General features: G+C 50.1%; 1 long non-coding RNA gene across 2 annotated transcripts; it reads left to right on the forward strand.

Moving 5' to 3' along the window:
* The first annotated feature begins 293 nt into the window (after positions 1-293).
* LOC121102935 lies at positions 294-16,466 on the forward strand. 2 transcript variants are annotated; one of them, XR_005835103.1, is made up of 2 exons: positions 294-1,360; positions 13,780-16,466. It is a non-coding gene; the product is annotated as an uncharacterized LOC121102935 (long non-coding RNA). The 2 variants fall into 2 exon arrangements; XR_005835104.1 differs by lacking the exon at positions 13,780-16,466 and adding an exon at positions 9,198-12,556.
* The last annotated feature ends 2,470 nt before the right edge of the window (positions 16,467-18,936 follow it).

The raw sequence follows: 18,936 nt of genomic DNA on the forward strand, positions 1-18,936 counted from the left end.
GTACAATATCCATTTGTGACTAAATCCATTTGCAGATAATGGGGTTGAATTGCTGGTTTTCTAACCCATTCTCCTGAAACGGATCTGCTTGTTTATAATTGGGAACTTCCTGGAAGATGGACAATATACACACATATTTTTTAAGATTATTTATATTTATTCGAGAGAGAAAACAAGAACACAAGCAGGGCAAAGGCAGAGGGAGAAGCAGATTCCCCACTGAGCGGGGAGCCCGATGCGGGACTTGATCCCAGGACCCCAGGATCATGACCTGAGCTGAAGGCAGACGCTTAACCCACTGAGCCACCCAGGTGCCCCTAAACACATAAATTTTACTTTCATGTTAATTACAAACTTATTTGTCAACAATCTGCACAAATTATGTTGTAGGGAATCTTCGTTGGTGAGCTTCCCGTGGGAGAGTGGTCACTTGAACCAGGAAAACACACAGTGGAGCCCAGTGTCAGAACGGACCAGAGTGTTTCCAGAAGGCACTAGACTGTGCGTGCGTGGCAATGCCGCTAACTACAACAGGTCTTTCCCTCCCTGTAAACATCCCCCCCTTTGAAACTCCCCCCGACTGCGGTGGTTTTCCACGCGTGGCCTGGCAGCCTCGGCAGCTCCTGGGACTGGTTAGAAAGGCACATTCCTGAGGCCCGCCCCCGACGGCCTGAGCACACAGTCAGTGCAGCCCGGACGCCGTGTCGGAAAGCGCCTGCCTGCTCACAGAACGTGACAGCCATTCACCACATCCGGTCTTTACTTTTCAAATGCTTTTAACCTTTTGCAGTCCAGGTCACCTCACTGAGGTGAGAGAGAGAAAGCAGGCCTGGGGGCCGGCCAGGCACTCCCCACAAGGCCTTGCTGTGGAACAGAAGCGATTTCTCGGAACATCATCAGACCAGGCTGCTCCGTGATCTTATCTGAACACAGACAAAAACAGGAACATGTCCAAACCACAAAAATAACCCAAATGTTTTTCCATCCTAGCTAAAAATGAGTGGCCATTGTCTCTTGGCCAATTAAAGCTTTAGATTCTATCTATCCCTGCACCTCTCAAAATACTTAGTCATAGAGCTGCCCTGCTTGCTGACGGCGTCCAACCACAGGCAAGACCCCATGCCTCAGTAGGACCCAACACAAGCCGAAATCCGCCCCCAGAAAGTCCGTCCTCATTAGTTCTGACCAGAATGTTGCAGGGCTACGCTGAGGAAGAGCCCTGATGGCCCAGGAACAGATGCATTCCCAGTGGTCTTTGACTGGACAGTATGGACATGGGGGTTCTTGCCACCCCCACCCCCACCCGGCCAGCAGGGACCAGCACCCTCCCATGAAGAGCTTATCCCCAGGCCAACCCAAGGTAAGTACAGAAATTGACAGCAATTCTTTAGAAACGTTTACAATAACTTGAGAAAGTGATTTTATGAAAAAATAGGTCATCGGGCATGTATTTTGTATACCAGTTGTTGACGTTTAATTTGCTAGCCATTCATAATTGTGTCTTACAAATGATCAACATTAAATTTTTAAAAGAAAAAAACGGGGCTCCTGGGTGGCTCAGTTGGCTGAGCATCTGACTGGTGATTTTGGCTCAGGTCCCTTGGGGTCCTGGCATGGACTCTGCTTGACCCCCTCCCTCTCCCTCTGCCCCCCTCCCTGCTCGCACACTCGCCCTCTCTCTCTCTCAAATAAATATATAAATAAAATCTTTTTAAAAAGAGAAAGAAAAAGAAAAAAACACGTTGGTTCTTCATCACCAGGTTTTGAGAAGCACAGTCCCAAAGGGTTCTCCAATACTTGTCTTTCTCAACACTGTTCTCACATTAATCTTCTTAAAATTCTTAAATCTTCTTAAAGTTTTATCCTTTCTCAATTATCTTCAACAGTACGGTCTCCTTTGTGTTCCTGTCGGAGAGGAAACTAACCTATTTTGAGCACCTACCATATACTAGTAATTGTGCAAATTTAAATACACCCAATATCCAGGAAATAATTTTATTTTTATTTTTCAAAATTATTTTTTAATTTTATTTTAGAGAGAAAGAGAGAGAGTGCATGAGCAGGGGTAGGGGCAGAGGGAGAGGGACTCTCAAGCAGACTCCTCCCTGAGCATGGAGACTAACACAGGTTCAGTCTCACAACCCTGAGATCCTGACCTGAGCTGAAGTCAAGAGTCAGATGCTTAACCAAGGGGCTCCAAGAATTTTATTTTATTTTTAAATTTTCATTTATTTTTAAGTAATCTCTGTGTGCAAAGTGGGGCCCGAGATTAAGAGTTGCATGTCCTACCAACTCAGCCAGCCAGGCACCCCACCAAGAAAGAATTTTAAGTAAATATTGACATCCTCTTCCCAAACCTACTCCCCAGTGCTTTTATGGGTGAATGTTTTTTAAACATCAAGGAACACACATATCAAATGTTATTTAGAGAAGAATAAAACAGGATAGGCTTCCTAATTAACTTTTTTAGAGGCCATGATAGTAGAACAAACTCGATCAGCATAGCATTTGAATATGAGAGTGTAGTATCATTAGTCCTGGGGCAAAGGTACTGTACTAGACCCTCACTAGAATCTGTGCTTCAGCTAACATTGCTGGGTACTTACTAAGCATTGGCACTAACGTTGCCGGGTACTTACTCAGCATTGGCTCTAGCGTTGCCAGGCACTTACTCAGCATTGGCACGAACGTTGCTGGGTACTTAATCAGTGTTGGCTCTAGCATTGCCAGGTACTTACTAAGCATTGGCACTAACATTGCCAAGTACTTACTAGCGTTGACACTAACATTGCCAGGTACTTAGCATTGGCTCTAGCGTTGCCCGGTACTTACTCAGCATTGGCACTGACGTTGCCAGGTACTTACTAAGCATTGGCACTAACATTGCCAAGTACTTACTAGCGTTGACACTAACATTGCCAGGTACTTAGCATTGGCTCTAGCGTTGCCCGGTACTTACTCAGCATTGGCACTGACGTTGCCAGGTACTTACTAAGCATTGGCACTAACATTGCCAAGTACTTACTAGCGTTGACACTAACATTGCCAGGTACTTAGCATTGGCTCTAGCGTTGCCCGGTACTTACTCAGCATTGGCACTGACGTTGCCAGGTACTTACTAAGCATTGGCACTAACATTGCCAAGTACTTACTAGCGTTGACACTAACATTGCCAGGTACTTAGCATTGGCTCTAGCGTTGCCCGGTACTTACTCAGCGTTGGCACTGACGTTGCCGGGTACTTACTCAGCGTTGGCACATTGCTGGGTACTTACTCAGCGTTGGCTCTAGCGTTGCTGGGTACTTACTCAGCGTTGGCTCTAGCGTTGCCGGGTACTTACTCAGCGTTGGCTCTAGCGTTGCCAGGTACTTACTCAGCATTGGCACTGATATTGCCGGGTACTTACTCAGCGTTGGCACTGTCGTTGCCGGGTGCTTACTCAGCGTTGGCACTGACGTTGCCAGGTACTTACTCAGCATTGGCTCTCGCGTTGCCGGGTACTTACTCAGCGTTGGCACTGACGTTGCCGGGTACTTACTCAGCGTTGGCACTGACGTTGCTGGGTACTTACTCAGCGTTGGCACTGTCATTGCCGGGTGCTTACTCAGCGTTGGCACTGATGTTGCTGGGTGCTTACTCAGCGTTGGCACTGCTCATGCCCTTCAGAGGCCACATTTGTGCCACAGCCAGTTTGATCGTCAGCCGTCAGCGCTGGCTACAGAAGCAGTAAGTGGTGCAGGCAGAGACATCAGAGCCCCTCACCCGTCTGGCCTCAGTGATGGGGGCAGAGGCACGCTTGTCATCCGTGCTGTCAATCCGATTCCCCAGGACGGTTCTAACTACGGGGAGCAGGGCACCGCCTTCTGCGCTTTGTCGTGAGCCACTAGGCCAGAAACTGCACCCCGGGACGTGGAGAAAACCCGGCTGACGCAGGAAGAAATCCATCCAAAATGCAGAGACACAGGAACAAGAGCGTGAGGGAGACACTGTCCACTCCGTGGGACTCCCGGGGCCAAGGCTTCCCTCACACCAGCACCTTCTCTGCCCTGCCGAGGCCTTGGTCTCAGGGCAAATTCCAGAATTCCTGGTTGAGTTTAAGGCTGTTGCATTTCCTTTTCTGTCACTTGCGACCAAAAGCCTTCAGGAACAGACTTCAGCGGGTGGCTGGTTGGGTCAAGGACCAGGGCTAACGACGGAGACCAGGGCCCCAGCTCCCAGCTCGGATGCCGGACCCCGGCTCCTCAGCCCCTCCAGGCTTCCCTTGCCTCGTTGCGACCTGGGGTTAAGAACAGCCTGCTCCTTAGTGTCGCACCCCGGCTTTGGACGGGCAGCGAGGACGTCTCACCTTCCTGCTACGTCCTCGGTCCTAAGTTAGGCCCGTAATTACTACGTAGTGAATAAGACAAGCCCTGTGAATCGAGAGCTTCAGGAAGGCCAGCGCCCCCAGCACGGCGGGCAGCGTGGGAGGTGCTCCCCTTCCTCTTCCTCTTCCACGGCAGGACAGACACGGGTCTGTCTTCACCCAGGGTCTGTCCGTCACTTGTCCCGACCAGCGTTCCCCTGACCATGGTGCCCGGACTCAGGGTGGCTGGGGAGGGGCTGCAGCCTGGGTCGCCGACAGAAGGCCACCCGCAGGCCCCGTGGAGCCGCCGATGGCCGACGGTAGGAGGTCATAAGCAACGAGGGGCGGACTCGGCAGTTCTTATAAAATAATCAAGCGAGTGGTTCAGAGCAGGAGTTCTGGGGCAGACCTCGTGGCTTCACACACTCACGGCCCCTCAGCTGGGTGTCCCGAGCCGTGGACAGACGTGCTTCTGGGTAACCCGGGGGGTGACAACGCTGTACCCTCCTTGTTAGGAGCTGAGCTCTTTAATACGCCCAGCGTTCTCAGAATGCAGCCGGCCACCTAGAGGCTGGCTTGTGCTTCGTTCATTAAAATCATAATTATGATTACATCATTGAAATTGGAGCCTGTCAGGGACAGCACTTCTAAATTAGCAACTTTTAAAAAAAGGTATCATGTATTTATTTGACAGAGCACACAAGCAGGGGGAGGGGCAGAGGGAGAAGCAGGCTCCCCCTGAGCAGGGCGCCCCCTGCGGGGCTTGATCCCAGGACCCCGGCATCGAGACCTGAGCTGAAGGCAGCTGCTTCACCGACAGACCCCCCCTCCCAGGCGCCCCTAACCAGTAACGGTTCTGTGCAATCCCGGAGGCTTGTGCTTCCGAGGCTGGAGAAACCCCAAGAACGCCTGGCTGACAGGGACCTACTACGCGTCTCAGAGAAGGCGAGCATGATTGCTGAGCACCTGCTGGGCCCCGCAGGCTCTGGGGCTTCTCCGCGGAGCCTGTCATCGCTCCTTCCTACCATCTCCATGACGTGCGTGCTCGGGTCATCGTCCTCTCCCACTTGAAGAAATGGAAGCTCCAGAGGCTGAGCGACTGCCTGTGGCTGCAGCTGAAGGAAGGACACAGGGGAGCTCAGGCTGCCGGGTGCGGCGGGTATGCTTCCTGGGCAGGGGGCGGCCACGCGGCTCTGGGGCAGCCCATGCGCGTGTCCCCTGAGCTCGCGGGTGTGGCTGTGCGTGCGCTGCTGCTGTTCCTGGCAGCTGGACGGGGCAAGAGAGACGGCTTGTGAAACCAGTCCTCCTCGCGTCACCTGAGAGGAAAGCAGGACGGACAGCTCGCGCCTGGGCGCCACGGTAACAAGTGCCAGAAATGAGGCCAGAGGGCGTCCCTCCCGAGGCGTCCCCACAGCGCCACGGGCCTGCCTTCCCTAATCCGGAACTCAGACTGTTTTCCATGGTGTCTTGTAAATAAAGTGCCTGATTTACATGATACCAGGAAAATGCAAATTGTTTTGTTGATATAGAAATCTGGCGAGTTGAAAATTTTATTAGCTGATTATTGGTACATTTATGATTTACAGCAAGCATTAGAACAAGATAATACAAAAGTGAGCAATTTGAACAAAAGTACCTTCAAAGAAGTAACAGGTGTTTAACAAATCAGATTACAGAGCCACCTTTCCCCATATGCTAGACGGTCACGTGCCCATCGGATTAACAAGAAATCAGTATTTTAAACTCCAGTAAAACGTCCTTCTTCCACTGAAGGCTACTCACCTGCTGTGAGCAGATAGAGCAAATGCAGTGAATTAGGACGGAGGCTGCCCCGAATGAGAAGGTGATGACCACCCCTCAGCTCCAGGCCCCCAGCAGGCTCCTTGGCAGCCCCCATGAGCAAGAGTGAAGAGCAGTTTCGGACGCTCTGTCTCTGAGCCTGGGGTCCTCGGGGGATGTAGCTGAGCGTTGAAGTGCTTCCCTTCCCCAGCCGTGGTGGACTCCACGTCCCACAAGGAAGGGAACTTGACACGCTCCTGTCTGTCTGCCCAGCACCAGCATGGCCCTCATGCCTGGCGGGTTCCAAACACCTGTCTCTGGAACGCTGTGGCAGAGAAACGAAGGAATGAGTGAGTTCATGGCCGTCACTGCCACTGAAGGTCGGGGACCAGATGGCGGGATGTGGCACCTTCCTCCTGCCATCTAGACACAGTCCACTGGAAACACCGGAAGATTCCAGTTCATCTTATGCCCAACGTAAACCAGGAATGAGATGCGGCTGGTAACAGAAATTATGATATAACCTTGAGGCTGAGTTAACACAAGTATGGTGCTCAAAAGAAAGAAAGTTGATACGGGGACTCCTCACTGCTGCGACCACTTCCCAAACATTCCAAATGCTACGCTCGATTCCGAGGGAAGGGTTCTTTCCCAGATAGACCCTCACCCTTGTGTTCTGTTTATACAGTTTTCTCCTTCCCGCAAAAATCCTTCCCATCCCATCCTCCAACTCTCCATTGCCCTCCTTGGAATTCTCCCCTGTTCCACAATACCAGGTCCCACACCTCCAACTTATTTCTATTTCCCCCAAGCCCCTATTACGATGTTACGGTACTTCCATTTTTTACCCAATATTTTCACTATTTATTTACATGTCTTAGTTAGCAAAAGAATGTAAACTGCAAAGCACTGATCAGGGGTGAGTGGTTTTCATTATTTTTGTTGTGCTTGCTTCCACGTACATTTCACAGCATTCACTTACGATCTTCTAAAGCCCAGTGAGAGAACTTTGTCATTTCGTTTCTTTCCTTTTAAATTACACACTACACTGACCTAGTTGCTCTGGGAAAAGGAGAGAAGTTACGTATCTCACGGCTGACTCAGACACGTACAAGCCCCAACGAGAGGAGGGCGACAGGCTGGCCCGGAGCGAGAGCGTGCGGCCTCTCCGAGCCCGAGCTGGGCTTTGAAACAACTCTCGGCATAGAGACGTATTTTCACGTATACAGCTCGCATGAGAGCTAAGCAACCAAACACATGGACAAATAGTTCCCAGAAGAGGAAATGCAAATGCCCAATAAAATAAGCACAGGTGTGCCAGCTCAGTTAATCGGAAGGGAAATGACATTGAACAAAGTGGGCCTCCGTCATCGGCCTGTCACTCTGGCCAAAGACAAAGACGGAATGTAAAGTTTCAAGTGCACTTTACAATACTGATCAGAATTTTTAAAACACATATACCCTGACTAAACAATCACATTTCTAAGAATATACTCCTCAAAATTACTTTTGCTGTGTTGCCAGGACATTGGCTGAAGGGCGCTCTCAATGCCGTGAATTTACATTAGTAGAAATCAGAGACGACCTACACACCTGTCAAAATAATTGCGTTTAAGTAAATGTCATCCGTGTTCCGATGCTTCATACTCATCACGGTGAGGCCCATCTCTCTGTGTTGATATGGACAAATGATCACTGTAGATCGTCGAATTTAAGAAGCAAGTTGCAAAACAGTAACTAGAGTATAGTTCCTTTTTTTGTGTAAAAAAAGCTATATGTTCCATGTTTTCATGTTCATATAACTACACGTGCAAAGACAAAAACAAACATGCAAACAAAACCAGAGATCTGAAAAGAAAATCACCCCACACCTGCGGTTACCCCCCAGGGAGGTAAAACAGGAAGGACTTTTTACGTACTTCTGTGTATTGTTTAAATTTTCTTTCAACCTTCATGTCATACTTATGAGTCTTTTTGAAATAGAAAATAAACCCAGTCCAAAGTAGAGGCTTTTCAAAGTTGTAAAATGCTTGAGCATTCCTGGGAGCAGCGGTCCAACTGCAGACTGCATGCACAGTTAATCTCTTTATTTCAAGGAGTCTTTAGAACTCTGTGCTCACAAAATTATTCACAGACATCTGTGTCAGTTACGGAAACCTGACATCCTGTGCGGTCGCCCAGCGCAGCCCCGTCCGTGTTGTAGATGAGGCAAGAAAGGAACTAAAGGAAAAAGAAATTTCTCTGACACTTTGCTTTTAAAAAATTGACAACCCAGGCATAGGGCTCTCAGAAATTCACCCGATCATCGATTTATGCGAGGGGCCACGGATTCAGATGCCACGGGACAGGCAAGAAACCGAGTCAGAGAGATGAACGAGGCCAGCTGGGCACAGACAGTAAGCGTGGGGGCTGTTTGCAGGTGCGTCCTGCCCACAGCGAGCCGCTCTTCCATATCTCCACTTAGTTTGAGGGATGGATCCAGTACTGCTGGATCTTTCAGTATTTCAGGAGAAATCAGACATCAGAATGTTTCATTGCAATACCCCCAGGTTTACATTTTAACAACTAAGTATTTAAAACCTTACGTGCTATGTTGGTAAATTGCAAATGCCAAAGGAGACCCATCTCCCAGCAGGATTTGGCCAGCTGGATGTCCACTTGCCATATTTGGGATTTACTGTCTTTGCGGAGTTCTAGGGGACTAATTCCAACACCTCCTTCATGACCCACGTCAGTTCACGCTTCTTGCATCAGCCCTTTGGCCATGGTATTCCAGAACATTGGAGTTCGAAGACAGTTTAGAAATATCTCACTAGGGGCGCCTGGGTGGCCTGGTCAGTTAGGCGTCTGCCTTCAATCGTGATCTGAGCTCTGCGTCGGGCTCCGTGCTCCACGGGGAGTCTGCTTGTCCTTCTACCCTTCCACCGCCCTCTCTCAATCTCTCCCTCGAATAAACAAATAAAATCTTGAAGAAACAAAACAATAATAATGTTACATGTGCACAGGCATTAATTACACTCAGTGTTGTACAGACCAGCACTACGAGCTATTACCAACATTTTTATTGCCCAACAGAAACTCTGCACTCCTTAAACAATAACGCGCCCTCGGCCAACCACCAGCCCCTGGAAACCTCCAGCCGGTTCCGTCTCTCTGCTTCTGCCTGCGCTAGGCACCCTGACGGAGGGAATCACCTGCTGTTCGCCTTTTCTGTCTAAGCTTATTTTGTTCAGCGTGATGTTTCCACAGTCCGTCCACACCGTAGCGTCATCAGAACTTCAGGCCCTTCCCAGGCAGAAGAATATTCCACTGTATGCTGTGTGCTCTGATATTTTTTTAAGGAGGCTCCATGCCCAACGTGGGGCTTGAACTCATGACCCCAAGATCAAGAGTCACACACTCCAGCGACTGAGCCTGCCAGGTGCCCCGGGCAGTACGGTTTATAATAAGAAACGTATATTTGGTCCTCATTTCCCTTTCCAGCATGAGAGCTTCTAAACCCTCAGAATTTCCCAGGCTCTGAGAAAGGTCACGGTGTCTTTTGTTACGTTAATGAGGTGGTTTTTGGAAAGCCCCTCATCACCTGAGGGCGAGAACTGGTTGCCAGGGGACCCAACCAGGTGATTTTGGGCTGGACCTTGCAGTCCCACCCCCTGACCTCCAGGGAGGAGAGAGGGGCTGTGGGTAAGAAAGCTCGCCGGAAGCCCCTGATTAAGTCAGCCATGCCTCTGTAATGAAGCGCCTGTAAATAACCGAAGAGGACGTGGTTCAGCGAGCACGCAGCGTGACCTGTGCAGACCTGGGGGACAGTGGTGCCCTGGAGAGCGCGGAGCTCCGTGCCCTTACCCCACTCCTCCTGATTCCGAGTTATATCCTTTCACAATACGCCAGGAAGCCCACGAGTAAAATGTTTCTCTGAGTTCTGTGAGCCGCTCTAGCTGATTAATCAAACCCAAGGACAGTGCACGGGAACCTCTGATTTATAGCCAGTCGGTCAGAAGCACAGCTAACTGGGTGACCGGCAGGTGACCTCTGAAGTGTGTGATTGTTGGCGGTGGGGGTGGAGGACTGAACCCCTCTCCGGATAGATGGTGTCAGAAGTGAATTAAGTTGTGGGACACCCAGCTGGTGACTGAGCGTGCTTGTTGGTGTCGAACGGTTTCTCTGCGTCTAACACATTTATGTGTTTCTCTATAGATGGGTTGTTTCCACTTTTCAATACTGTGGAAAATGCTATGAGTATTGGCTTAGAAATATCTGAGTCCATTTTGTATTCCTTGAGTCTATACCTAGGAGTAAAATTGTTGGGTAATAGGATAATTCTATATTTGACTCTTTGAGGAACCACCAATCTGTTTCCCACACCACTGGCACCATTTTACATTCCCACCAGGAACACATGTAAATCCCTCATTTTTAAGGTGAAGAAATCAAGGGTAAAACTGGTTAGATAACTTGCATATACACAGAAAGTCAGCTGCAGAGCTGACACCACAAGCAAGTATCTTGAGTCCCCAGACAGCCCTCTATCCAAAGTTAACCCCATGGAGAGAGAGGTCAGATGATCAGAAAAATGGCAGCCACGTCTGCACAGAGACCGGACCACTGTGAAGAGACTTCCTGATGTACCTGGGGAAAGAGGCTGAACGAGTTCTGGATTCTGCTCATTCATCATAGAGAGAATTTTGTTTTATTCTTTTCTTCCTCAGGTGTGAGCTCCGAGAGATTAAATCATGCTTGTCTTTGCATACTACCTAATTGTAGAGTAGTCGTAGACACACTTTTTATCATTATTACACTTACAGTTCTAAAATAGGGCTTAAAAATATTACTTTAAATGCAATAAATATTCATTTTAGAAAAATTTGCAAATTCACAAAGGTGGAAAGGAAAAAAAAAAGAAGAGTCACCTAGAAAAATAACTATTAAAGCCTGAGTACTTTTTCCCCCAAGCTTTTTTTTTTTTCCTAAGAATGGTGTTTTTGTTTGATATATATGGTTGGAATTGCAGACTCTTAAAGTTTAAGAGAATTATTACAATTTTGGGGAAGCAAGCTTGAAAAATAGAATAAGGAAAAATAGGTATTCAGTTCTAGAAAAGGGCCCACCATACCACTGGTGTTTCCTCCTCCCATCTCAGCAACCCTCATTGTCTCACACATCCCTTTTGTGGTATGTTATTACTTAGCTGGCTACATCTTACACTGTTTTGTTCCTTCCTCCACGCTGCAATTACAGGAGGAGCTCAGCAAAGAACTTTTGGATGATTTTTACTGAGTTCATTTCACCTTCAAAGTTAACACTCCTCTGAGTCTCTAATAAGGGCTAACCCAACCCAGGCCCATTCCACATTAAGAAATTAGTTCAGCAAACAAAGGCCACTTAAATGTCATCTGAGGGACAACTGGACGGCTCCGTCAGTTGGGCGTCCGACTTTTGATGTTGGCTCAGGTTGTGATCTCAGGGTCGTGAGATTGAGCCCCCACCTGTGGGGAGTGTCCTTGAGGTTCTCTCTCTCCCTGTCCCTCTTCCCCTCCCCCTACTCATGCACACACTCTCTCTCTCTTTCTAAAATAAATTAATTTTTAAGCAACATGTAAATCTTTGCCTAACTTGAAGAATAATGAATGGGATTCAACACATTGCTCCGAATAACACTTCTCCCCTCAGACCCCATCTCCCTCTCTTCAAGTCTCAAGTTCACAGGGGGCTCAAAGCCCCAGTCGCAAAATTATCACCAAAAATTCTCTCTGAACTTGGTCCTTTGTGGTTCTTGGTCTTGCTTTTCTTTCCCCTTCCTTCACTTTCCATTGCTTCTTCCTTCTCGGCAATAATGACAGCCCTTTGCGTCCTCTTGGCACGCATTCTTGCTTCTTCGGCTCAGTCCTGCTCTCCTGGGCCATTCATTCTGCATTATGAGAGCCCGGGAATGGAGGTGGCTGACTCAGCCCGTCTCTCAGAAGGAGACACAGGAGTGAGGACCGAGGGGGGGCAGTGGGGGAGGGACAGGGAGAAGTCACAAATGCCTATAATGTATTATCCTTACTTTTCTTCTCATTACATGATAGAATTATCAAACATTTATGTAGGGTGTGCTATGTGAAAGGTCTTTGGAAAAATTATGTGGCTAGTTGTAAAGGTAAGATGATGAATTTTCTTTGAGGAAGGAGGTCACTGCCTACCTGCTGCCCCCTTCTCGGGGTGTCCACCTTGAGAACACAGCAGACCTGATAGAAACAGTCTGACCTTTTGATCTCACCAAGCAAAGCCCTGGTCTCCTGACCCTTGAAACTGTAAACACCTACTCTGCAGTCCGCTCAGAGGTCTGTCTCGCACGGTATAATGAGACCATCACAAGGCACACCCCTTGTCTCCCACAGACATAAGTTTCATTTTTCTCTCTTCTATGTTCTGTATAAATTTGTGTGAAAGTCTCTCCAGACTTTGTAGTCATTTTTAGCTTATATCTATGTTATCGCTGGTAACGCTTCCCCAATATTGAGATCATGTTCTCTTTCTCTTCTACACTCACACCAAGGGGTCTTTTGTTGGAATCCGTTTTATTTCCCCAACACTCCAATGACCCTCCAAAACACAGTTTCGTCTCTTCAATAATATTTCTTGTTTCTTCTCTCAGTCCAGGTGATACCCCAAGCACGCTACTCCGGGGCGAGAGGGATGTAGGTAACCCCCAGTGTCGCTCAGGGACCCCCCTTGACCCATGTAGACACCGACGGAATATCATCAAGACATTTGGTTCTCCTGTGGCGCTCTCTGCAAGCGCTCTGGAGGGAGGCTGCTGTGAGGGACCCAGAAATGACAGAGGGACAGAGGGACGGAGGGACAGACTTCAGACAGTGTGTGTGTGTATTCCAGGCTAGGGGGTGTGGAGCTACCCCCCGCCCAGTTGCTCACGCCACAAACCCGGGGGTCAGCCTTATTTCTTTCCCTCAACACCACATTCATTGACTCCACACCCAATCCACACCCCAAACCCATTCGCCGCTTCTGTGGTCACCGCATCCACCCCAGTTCAAGACACCACAACAGTAGCCTCCTAACCAGAACCCCGTTTCTACCCTTGTTCCTCTAGAGTCGCTGGTGTGACCCTCTCTAAATATACAAATCATAACATGTCCCTTTGCCAGGTCTCAAATGGCTTTCCATCGTACTTAAATTAAAATCCAAACTCCTCACCTGAAAACCCCCAAACCTCATCCTGTCCCTCTCTGCCCTTACTCACTAAGCTTCCGCCACAGCGGCTTCCTTTCTGGTCCCCCAACACACCAGGCTTGGTTGAGCTGTACTTCCCCTGGTTTTTTCACATGGCTCCGTGTCTTTAAGTGTCACCGTTACCTCCTTAGAGAAGACTTCCCTGACTACTTATTCTGAATACCCACCCAGCCGTTCTGCATCGCCCTGCTGGTGTTCCTCGGCAGAGCACAGATTTCTGGCGCGTCCCCGCGGGGCTGTGTGTGTTTTCAAAGGCTCCAACTTTGGTTGAGTGAATGGATGGTAAGCCCCAGTCCTCCATTTCCCAGATGGGAGGCAGGAAATACTGAGCAAGATCAAGACTGTGAGAACTTTACTTCAGATATTCTTTTAACTTCCTCGTAAGAGCTATTTTATCTTTTGTCAATTTCTTCATCATGATCAGCAATGGAAGTCGTGCTACAGGAAGTGCTTGTGCTCCGGGGCAGCTAGAAGAATGGCGGGGACTGGAGCCGCGTCCATGTGAAGGGCGAGGAAGCGAGAACAGTGGAGAATGGGGTAGGTAGCAGTCAGGGACTTTGACTGAAGGTGAGCTGAATCCCTGGAGCCTCGTCCAGAGAGGAGCCGAGAGTCCCAGCAGGAGCTCATGAGCAACCTGGGATTGACACTGGAAGAGCCCACGAGCCTCCCCTGCGCCCACCGCCTGAAGCCTCTGAGCCCGGATCCCATCTTCTTCCCGTCCTCCAGGTACCATGTAATCCTGCTCCGATCACACACGGGAAACTCACCACTGCCACCTCTCCCCCAGCCAAATCCTCTGGACTCAGACACAGCTCCCCACTCCCTTTTTGAGAAGTCATTCCTTAAAAACTGTTGTCCACCTGGAACTCTTTCTAGTCTGACCTCCATGTTTGGAGAGGACAATCCAATTATGTAGGAGTTCATTGTTCTCCGGGTGTTGAATCTTCACCTTTACCTGTGTTTGGCGTATTGTATTTTTTTTTATTTAAGATTTTATTTATTTATTTGACACAGGGAGAGACAGCAAGAGAGGGAACACAAGCAAGGGGAGTGGGAGAGGGAGAAGCGGGCTTCCCGCCGAGCAGGGACCTGGGATCAGGACCTAAGCCGAACGCAGATGCTCACCGGCTGAGCCACCCAGGCGCCCTGGCGTGTTGTATTTCTGCTGTTTCTCTTGCATTAATGCGAGAATCCTGCAGAGCACGGATACAAAATCGATACCCAGGAGATCTTTCTGGGTTAATGGTACTCTGAGGGGAGAAACAAGAAGGAAAAACTGGAAGCGGAGGGATGAAGAAGGCGTGAGAGAAGCAGGGGGTCCAGGACACAGAGAGACGGAGCAGAGGTACAGAACAGGGAGGGCCCAGTGGATCCGACTTCACTGTGAAGACTTGACCACAGTGTACAACTGCTGTCCACCTGCTAACATGGAAACTGACGGGAAGTTGGCAGGAACAGGGAAATGGCCGCGGGCCCTCTCACACTCGTGTTATCTCCTTCCACTGCCTTGTCATATTTGCGGCTCCCTCCGAGTCTCAAAGTCCGGCGAATTCTGATTCGTTCCTCATGCAATACTGATTTATCAACAGACTGGTTTATACGTCGCTAGAGGTCCTTACCTGTGCACATCACCTTTTTCTTTTGATGAATAAAAACTTACTGTGGGATATAAGCAAGTTTCAGCGATAACACGAAACCTCTGTACCTTCTGCACGGTCATAACAGAAGCAGCTTCCACCCTTCTCTCAAAACCAACTCACTTTTGAACCACTCACTGGGTCTATCATTTTATGAGTAGGTAGGTCTGTGTATTTGCTATTTCCTAGCACCTCGCACCGTGCCTGGTGTACGACACGTGTTCAGTAAATTTTTGGATACCGACTGAGTGCATGAATGATGGTTCCAGTCTCTGCGTCATGCTCAGGTGACCTTCGGTCTAAGACACAGACGTATGGGAAGTACAGAATGGACGAAGAACAGGATCCCTGAGGGAGAAAGGTACCCGAGCTTCGCTCTGTTTACGTCCACCCAACCTTGATTCTACACGTATACACGGAACGCCGTCGCTATGATGGGAAGTGCGCTGGACTCTCAGGCACAGATGTGAAGACACAGACCCTTGCCCCAACGTGTGCTTTTCCATGATCACATGGTAGCGTCCACCACTCTGTGTCAGCAACCAGATGGCGTCTGTGCACGTGCCGCTAGGCTGTAAACTCCGCTAGGGCACTGTCCATCGCGTCGTAAGCTCTCAGTAGTTGACAAAGCAGATGATGGAGATGATAGCCTTTGGGGGAGAAGACCTATCCAACTGTATAGAGTCAGGGTCCTTAGCTGGGGGAAGAAAAGTTGAGTGTTGCTGATGGAGCAGAGAAGGAGGATGCTGAAGATACTGGGAAGCTCTCGGGATCGTTAGAAGCTGTAGAGAATCATGACTGAGGCTAAGCCCCAAACCCTGCACAACAAGTCCACTGAGAAACTTTCTACACTGCAGCTCCCAGCCAATGCCACGTCTGTATCAGAAACCCAATCTCACCTCCACTGAGAAACTGCTGTTGCCGTGAGCACCGCCAGCAAAGCCAGGCCCCTCCGCTGCTATCCACATTGGCAACGCTGGCAGCTCCTGGCGGGGCCTGTGTCCTCGGGCTGCTCCAACCTGCATGTCAGTTTCCCACGGACAAGCCAGGCTGGCAGGGCCTAGGTCACATTCTTGAGCCCAGCTGCAAAGGAGGCTGGGGATTTGACATCTAAAGGAAGGCAAACTATTCAAAAGGTGATGAGTGGCCACAAATATGACCAGTGTCCACTGTATTACAGTGATATGTGACAGGAGCGAAATCAGAAATGTGCCTTCAGAGATAGTCTCTGGTTCTATGGAGCGTGCATCCTCGAGGGAGAGACTAACAATAAGCATACAAAGGAGCATAATGGTGGATAGTGCTAGATGCTGCAGAGACACATGAAACTGTGGGGTGGATATCCAAGAAAAACTTTTCTGAGATGAGCAGACACCTAAGTGGCTCAAGGGGGCAGCCAGCACAAAGGCTCCGGGGTGGGAACTGATTTGGCATTTCCAAAAAAGTAGAAGTAGGCTGCGGCTGAGTAAGTAAAGGGGAGAAGGTAGAAAACAGGGCTGGAAGAGCCCCAGAGACAATGTTGTGTAGGGCCGTGATTCTGGACCCTGGAAAGTGGCAGGGGAATAGGATGATGTGGCTTCTATTTTAGAAAGATCGTGCTGGCTGGATGCTGTGACCAAATGATCAAAGTATGAGCAGGGGATCAGGGCCCTTAAATCTTCCTGATGTCTGGGGAGAGGGTGAGATAGGAAGGAATCTTGAGAAATGAGTGAGAACTGCCCAGGAGAGAAGGTCAGGAGGCATCCTGGCAAAGGGAAGAGCAGGAGCAAACACAGCAGCATGGAAGGCTCTGGAATGTTTGCAGAACTTGGAGGAGTCCAGTGAGGTTACAGAGAGGGATCCAGACATCAGGTGGGAAAAGGAGGGGAGAGGCAGACTGCCAAGGGCTCCTGCGGCGTTCTTTTAACTTCTCACGGCCCCAAAGTCAGGTGGTGGTCCAGTGATGGGGGCAGAGCCTGACGTGACACTGGGGCTAGATCTTCCCCCAGGGAGTCCAGACCTCCCCTAAGACTTTGTAAGAGTGCAGGAACGACACAGTCCCTTGCCCCTTCCACTGCCCCCTCCTCAGACTGGAGGAAACTGTGGTCTGACCCCCAGTTCTGTGCTGTTACTATGCAAGCAAAGCCGGTGGTGTGGAAATTAGACAACAGACAAAGTCGAAGGGCATCCCAGGAGAACACGTCAAGTGGACTTCATGTCTTCCCTACTTTCTCATTTCTCTTCTGGAGGTATCTTATACTTCACCCCAAACTCCCAGGTACACGTATATCGAGCCTTAAAGGAAGCATTTGAGGTAAGTTGGCCAAAAGAACAAGAGAAGGGCATTTCAGAAGCAGAGAACAATGTACACAAATGCCCAGGAACCAGAAAGCACCCTTGCCCATGGGCGGCCGAACCTTTCCGAAGGCTGGAAAGGCAGGTTGAACTCGGGCTGTGAAATGCTTGGTTGATGGGCTGGACAGTCACCAGAACAATTTATTCCTAAACCAGATTCCCCAGTTGCGTAACCAAAAGCTAAATGTGCAGTGTTTGCATTTTTGCCAGGGGTGGATGCCAGGGGAGTGTTTGCTGGTTTGCTTGAATCAACAGATGGAGATCTGTGAACTTAGGCCGGATTGCCCCATTTAATCTCTATGAGCAGTCATGTCCATATTGATGGACTTAACCTGAGATCAAAAAGTCCTATCTGCTCTAACACAGTTTTGGGGATTTAACTAAAATGATGTGGCCTTTATGTCAAGAAATCTGGGTTAGATGTCAAAGATCTGCCACATGCAAAGGGTTGCAGGCTGGGGATTCACAGCGATTTTAAGTGCCCTGGATTCTTCTGTCTTCCACCCAAAGCAGGACTCTTGGTCCCTCTCCTGCAGCAGCTATGGGTTCTTAGCAAGAACAACATGCAGACTTAGGAAGCATTGCAAGTCAAGACAAGTGAGTAGAATTGGCTCTGAGGGCTTAGGACGGGCTGGACCAAAAACCCTTCACAACAGGTTTTTCCATCTGAATTGGGACAGCAGACAGCGGGAGGCGAGGTAAGAGGTTGGATAGGTATGGGTGGGCCTCACTGCCACACGTGCTACGCACGCTTGCGGCCCCTACACCCCTGCGCCCCGCACGCCTCTCTTTAGGCACAGAGTGCATTCTACCCCGACGTACCGGGAACCGGGGCAAGATGATGAGGGACGATGTGGGGTACAGGTGCCCCCACCCGAGAGGAGATCGTTCCTATAAAGCTGAACTGCGGTCGAGGGAAGAGTCTCCCCTCTTCCCCGCAGTTCGCCTTCCCACACTTTTAAGTAAAGACCTACATGAGCCCCATGATGGCTTTTTTCCCTAAAAGCAAACCCCTCTTGGGATTTGTCGGGAAAACAGGTAGTAACGCAGGTCTTTCCTGAAAGCCACGTGGCGGAAGGCGGACTCTGGAAAAGAGGGGCCCACGCGTGTAGAGATCACGGCCGCTTCGTGCATGCCTCTGAACAGTGACTTTGTACAGCACCCCCAAGTCAGGCAGGGTCACCCGAAAAGAAAGATCCCACGGTCCACGACCCCTGCGGGAGTCCGCCCACCCGAGTTCCGCTCCTCCCAGCCCGGACCCCACCCGCGCAGATCAAAGACTTCCTTCCGGGCCCAGCGAAGCCCAGCACGTCCGGGGTCGCGAGACCCTGCTCCAAGACCGCACTACTGCCGCTTCCGAGAAGAAAGGAAACCGCGCGAGCCGCCGGGGTGGGGGCTGGAGTCCGCCGCTGGCCCAGCCAAGCCCCGCCCCGCGCGCCAGCCCCGCCCCGCCGTCCCGGCCAAGCTCCGCCCCGCGCGCCGGCCCCGCCCCGCCGGCCCGGCCAAGCCCCCCCGCGCGCCGGCCGCCGCCCGGGACCGGGCCCGCCGGCCCCGCCCTCGGCCTGCCCCCGCACGCCGGCCCCGCCCCGGCCCGAGCCCCAGCCGGGCTC

The sequence above is a fragment of the Ursus maritimus genome, unplaced genomic scaffold, assembly GCF_017311325.1.
Source record: "Ursus maritimus isolate PB19 unplaced genomic scaffold, ASM1731132v1 scaffold_16, whole genome shotgun sequence".
Lineage (NCBI taxonomy): Eukaryota > Metazoa > Chordata > Mammalia > Carnivora > Ursidae > Ursus > Ursus maritimus.